Source organism: Peromyscus maniculatus, chromosome 9, assembly GCF_049852395.1.
Source record: "Peromyscus maniculatus bairdii isolate BWxNUB_F1_BW_parent chromosome 9, HU_Pman_BW_mat_3.1, whole genome shotgun sequence".
Lineage (NCBI taxonomy): Eukaryota > Metazoa > Chordata > Mammalia > Rodentia > Cricetidae > Peromyscus > Peromyscus maniculatus.
In genome coordinates, this window is record NC_134860.1 from 27800645 (window position 1) to 27806921 (window position 6277).

The following is a 6277-nucleotide window of genomic DNA, read 5'->3' on the forward strand; positions in this document are numbered from 1 at the left end:
AATGTATCACCATGACTGCATCAGCACCCCATTTGCAGAATGAAAGGGTACTTATAGATAACTCCCATCACTAACTAATTTTGTACTTGGTAAAAAATTTAGTCATAATTTTTAATGCTGCATGCATCCTAAGCTGAGTGGAAGAGCAGACTTTGTATCCAACAGTATCTCACCTGACCACTTCCTGCTCTTCACTACATCTTTGACTTCAGGGGCTTGAGGGATTTTTCTTCATCTCCTTTGATTTGAAAAGACAAACCTATCTTCAGAAGAGATTATTAAAACTCATCTTACAGGGCTGTTGTGAGACTTAAATGAGATCACATGGATATCACACTTAGCACCAAGCCAGGGCAGAAGACACACTCAGTAGACGGTAATCGCTATTACCTCTGCATCTTACTAACCGCCCGTGAATTCTGTGCAGAGATCTCTCTAGCACTGACTGTTGGAGGCAGATTTGTGTACCATGAGAACCAACTTTGTGTGGTTTAGCCTTCCACTCAATCAAAACATAGAGGTGAAGCTCTACCTGATCTCGTCTGTGGTGAGCTTTTGCTTTTTCACGCATGAGATTTGATTCTCTACATCCTTGTCTTAGTGTGTGTTACCTATATACCATAAAATTATCCCATCTTTTTAATACCCTCCCACAAACACTTATCTTTTTGACCTTCAGTAGGACTGTAGTCAGACTACTTGCTCTTGAATGCACTTGTCTATCTAATGTCAGGTGAGATCACCACAGTTTCTATTTAATAGCTTTACCGTGGTCACTTAGATGCCATAAGCTTTGATTCATCCTTGCCACTAGATGGCACTGTAATAGAACACATTTACTGGTTAATTGTTTTATGGTCTAGGAATACATGCCATAGAAACAAGGGCTTAAGAGTAGCTGTCTATGTGAAGCTGGACATGAAAGGACTTAAAAGAGGGTGATTTATAAATGGAAGTGTTTTTGTTTGTATGTCATATAGGTCAGGTCCCTCCAAAAGATGGACTCTGAAGTGTAAATGAGATGAGAGCTAGTGAGTGGGAAAGAGAAGGGGGGGAGGGAGGGAGAGAAAAAGAGGGGGGAATATTTTTAGGCTTTGGGCAGCAGGTCTCTTATTTCTATTGGATCATACAATGCCCTTTAAATTACTGACACAGTGGTTCAGAGGGAGCTCTTGTCCATTGGTCAACATTGTCTACTCCTCTTTCTATGGGTGTATGTATGGACTAGCAAGCATCCTGTTAGCATTCAAAATGGATGGGGCAGAAAAAATCCTCAATGTGAATGAGAGGAAGGCTCTTAAAAGTATAGTATTATACCCAATTATCTATTCCAACCTGGTTAACATGAGATGAAAGGGTGGGTGTATGTGACTCAGGGCACCAGATGTGTTTGCTACAGCTACCTAATAAATCATGTACTCTGTAAATTCTTCCAGTTGAAATAAACAAAGAATCCTAATGAACCATCTGCATCTCCAAGTCCTTGGGGGCCACCTAATAGGTGTCTTAGCAAATGCTTAGTGAATAAAAATATAAATGGTTACTTCATAAAGTTCAGGTAAAAGAAACATCTTGCCCTTTATATCTGAGAATGAAATAATTGACAAATCATTTTATCCCTGTGTATTAATATAGAAACATGAGGGGATTGTTTTTGTAGAACCAGGAAGAATTTGTTAAAAGGAAACATGGGTTGTACAATAATTAGAGGGCAAATTATATTAACTTGGAAGTTATGAGGTAGTGATGGATATAATATTTAGGTCACCTTAAAGTAAGTATAGGAAATCGAGTCTATCTTTCTGTCTGTCTGTCTATCTATCTATCCATCTATCCACTTATCCACACATGTATACATACTGTCATGTTTTATATATAACGTGTCCTCCATATAGACTTACGTTTGAACACTCAGTTACTAGTATGATGGTTAATCTCAACTGGTTAATATCTAATCAAAATGACTTGAATAGATATAGAACCACCTGGGAGGCCAGTCTTAGGACCTGGCTGTTGGGATTATCCCAGTTAAGTTCCTTGATGGGGAATACCCACACACTGTGGTCAGCTCTGTTCTCTGGGGTAGGCCCCGAACTGCACGAGAAGGAGAAAGTGAGCTGAGTGCAAGCATTCATCTTCTGCTTCCTGACTATGGATGCAGCATGGCCAGCTCTTCTAGCTCCTGCTGCCTTGACTTTCCCACCACAAGGAACCATACCTCAGTAGTGTGTGTGTGTGTGTGTGTGTGTGTGTGTGTGTGTGTGTGTGTTTTAGTTAAGGGTTCTGTTGCTGTGAGGAAACATTATGACCACAAAGCAAGGTGGGGGGGGGTCTATTTATCTTACACTCCCACATCACTGTTCATCATCTAAGGAAGTCAGGATTGGAACTCAAGCAGGGCAGGAACCTGGAGGCAGGAGCTGATGCAGTGGCCATGGAGGGGTACTGCATACTAGCTTGCTTTCCATGGCTTGCTCAATCTGCTTTTTTTGTAGAACCCAGGATCACCAGCCCAGGGATGGCACCACCCACAATGGGCTGGGCCTTCCCACATCAGTCACTAAGGAAATTCCCTATAGGGTAATCTTACAGAATTTTCTTAACTGAGGTTACATCTTCTCAGATGACGTTAGCTTGTGTAAAGTTGACATAAAACTACTCAGAACACTATGAGACAGAATAAATTATTTTTCCTTTAAGTCATTTTAGTCAAGGTATTTTATCACAGCAAGAGGGAGAGAAACTAAGACATCAGTGTTGGTGGCATTGTATTGGAAGGCATGGAAGAAAGTGGAGGTCTATCCAGAGTAAGCAGGCTGCTAGAAGCAGGGCCTTGAGGCTTAAACCTGTTCCCATACTTCGGTTTATCCTCTGCTTATTGTCCTGCTGACATGTGAGGATCCCCATCTGCACATTCCTGCTTCATAGAGTTGTCTGCCACCGTGCCTTCTGCACAGTCATGGACTGTGTCTCCTCAAACCACGAGCCAAAATAAATTCTTCCTTCTTTACGTTGCTTCTGCAAATTATTTGGTCCCAATGATGAGACAAGTAATATAGACTATTGGTACCAAACCCGACCGTGTGGTTCTTATGTCTTTTGAACTGGTTTGCAGGAGAAATGTGTAAGGCTTTAGAGCCAATATCTTGTATTTTGGCAAAGAATCTGGCTATGTCTGCCCACGTCCTGAAGACTTGGGTGGGGCTGAACTAAAAAGTCTTGGACTAAGTAGCATTTGGACTTTGGCATGGTTTCTGCCCACTGCTTCCAGCTGTATTTACAGTAGGGAATAGCCGAGCCATGGGAAAGCTTGCAGTTTGATGAAGATCATGATAAAGCTTGAAGCTGTGGGCAAGGCTGTTGTGGACAAAGCATCTGTCATTTCTAAGGAGATTACTGATATTAAAGAGAAGCCATGGGTTTTACACTGGGACATCGGGAAAGGTGTCTTGAGGGGAGAACTCTATCTGCTGAGAGTTACATGGTGCAACAGTGCAGATTCATTTAAAAGGAGAGTGAAAAGGTAGACTTCAGGGTACCCTTCTAGAAAGCGACTGCCTCTCAGAGTGTTTCCCAGGTTAAGCCAGCAAGGTACAGAGAGGCCTCTGTAGCTGCCATCCAAGGTGGACAGGCTGTATGTCAAGCAGGCAGTGACCTTGGCAGTGTCACCGACAGGTGCTGGTTTTACAGACACTCAAAATACAAGAGTTACAAAGGCTTGCGCTAGCGTTCTAGAAAACCACTGTGGCCAGGCAACGAGAAAAGGGTTGTAGAGAAACAAACAAGCCCTAGTTAGTCAAAGAGCAAAAAGCTATCTGCTGCTTCTAGAAGTCTCACATGGTGGAGGAGACAAACACCATCATGGAGAGCCTGCCAAAAGTCATAGAAAAACTCCCACGCTTTTCTTTCCCCCTGGAGTCTTGCTATGTATCCCAGGCTCACCTCGAACTTGTGATGGCCCTCCTGCCTCCACCTCCCAAGTGCAGGGATCAAAGGCATGCACCACTGTCTTGGCATTTCCGGGCCTTTGAATGAGCCTTCTGCAGCGCTCTTGCTGATGACAGCTCCCTGCTCACACGGTCTTGAAGATATCCTCCAATTATTTCAGCTCATGTCTGGATCAGGATTTCCCAGTTGTTAAGCAGAAGGAAGTAACATATCTTTGGAGAAACATGGAAACCTCCAGAGTGGTCTGCAATCATTTGTTCATAAGGTCAACGTCCAATATGGAATTGTTATATATGTCAGGAAATGGGCAAATGACAGAAACCAAGAGGGGAAAAATCAGCAATATGGGTTAGATTCATTTTTTTCTTTTCTCTTGAAAACTACATACATGTATGCAACAGAATATGATTGTATCTAGCCCCCATTTTCTCCCCCCAACTCCCTTCATATCCCTCCAACACATCCCCCTTCCAACTTCCTCTTCTTTTTCTTCTCCTCTCTCTCTCTCTCTCTCTCTCTCTCTCTCTCTCTCTCTCTCTCTCTCTCTCCCTCCCTCCCTCCCTCCCTCCCTCCCTCCCTCTCTCTCTCTCTCTCTCTCTCTCTCTCTCTGTCTCTCTCTCTCTTTCTCCCTGCTAAGTCCATTTAGAGCTACCCTTAGTACATGGATGTGGGGACTCCAGCTCGAGCATGGGGATATGTGGCCATATCTTCAAAAAGAATGATTCTCTAACCCTTAGAAACTATCAACATCCAGGAATTCCTCATTGTGGGATGGAGCCTGGACATCATCTCCATCTATGCGGCCAGTTTGGCTGGCCTGATCTTATGTGGGTCTTATGCAAGCAACTATGGCTGCTGTGAATTCATGAGTATGACAGCCACACCGTATTCAGAAGCCGGGATTTCACTGTACTTCTCCCCATCCTCTGGCTCCATCCTCTGGCTCTTAAATACTTTCTGCCTCCTCTTCGGTAATGACCTGTTTGGGACTGAGCACTCAGTTCTTGTTATCAGTTCTTTGACAGTTGACTGCTGCCCACTGCCAAAGGAAGCTTCTCTGACCACAGTTGAGAGCAGCCCAGGTCTATGGGTATAAACACAAATGTTTAGGAGATGATTTGATCATTTAGCAAAATAAAAATGTCAGGTTCTGCCCTAGGGCCTATAAACTCCCCAGCCATAGGCCTTTGACCAGGATTACAGTCCCAGGGATGAAAGTCCCTCCTACAGAGCAGGCCTCAACCTCAGTGACAAAGTGTTTATCTGTCCCACAGTCATGCCACTGTCCCACCTGTGGGCATTTCTTGGGTGGCAGCTAAGTATTGCAGCACGCAGTGTCCAGAGCTGGCCTCTCGGACCACTGGTGTTTTTTCTCTCCCAGAAGCCTACATAACACTTCCAGCACTAGAAAAGCTACCCAGCAGGGAGAAACTTTCCTTTTGGTTTAAGAATGACATTTCTATGTCCAACAGCCAAAGTATGTGGTGTCTTTAGCAACTAAGGTGGGTAACCAAGAGCAATGGCAAATACTTTGTTTTGTTTTGGAGACCCCTGGGACCTTCCTGACCAATAACTCAATTTCCATTAATTAACCCATGCCTTTTAGGGGTGACATTGTCTACCTATGCAGGATGATTTTATTTGAACTTTTTTCTTTTCCTTTTTTTTGGTTATATTTTGAAATTAGCTTATTAACTGGTGGGTAACCATAAAGCTTCTTCATACAGTTTTCATTTTGGTTAATCCATCTACAGCCTTTTCCTCACACTCATCCTCTGCCCATACCCCTACTTAATCCTTTAACTCCTAGTAATCCCCCTTCTTCTTTCATTTTACATGTATTTTATTGTCCCTGTAATTATTATTTCTAATTGGGTTGTGAGATGTGGATTAAATCCATATGGACTGCCACAATTCTTCCTTTGGATTATCCCTCTCCTCTGCCTCTGGCATCCCACACCCTCCTGCACCCTTTCCTGTTCAGTCTTTCTGTCCTCCAAATGTGGAATGCTTGATGAGTTCACATGTGTCCTTGTGGAGAGGCCATGCTCCTCTTCTCTGTATTGTCCCAATGGTAGCATACATGCTGCTGAAGCAAACACGTGAGTTAGATTGTTGAGGTTAACAGAAATGCAATGTTAAAACAAATATAATTAATACATTAAAGACTGTAAATTGAAAACAGAGACTGCCACGAGAAAATTAGAATCTACAAGAACATAAAAAAGGAAAATGCAGAGATAAAAGGATTAAAAAGTCAAGAGATGAGCTTAGCTGCGAGTGTGGCAACAGGAGGGAGAATTAGGGAGCAAATTGAGGTAAGGGGCAA

General features: G+C 43.1%; 1 non-coding gene across 1 annotated transcript; it reads right to left on the reverse strand.

Annotated features, from left to right (window-relative positions):
- Window positions 1–5944: 5944 nt before the first annotated feature.
- On the reverse strand, window positions 5945–6046 carry LOC121832447 (U6 spliceosomal RNA). Its single transcript, XR_006076107.1, has one exon. It is a non-coding gene; the product is annotated as a U6 spliceosomal RNA (small nuclear RNA).
- Window positions 6047–6277: the final 231 nt, after the last annotated feature.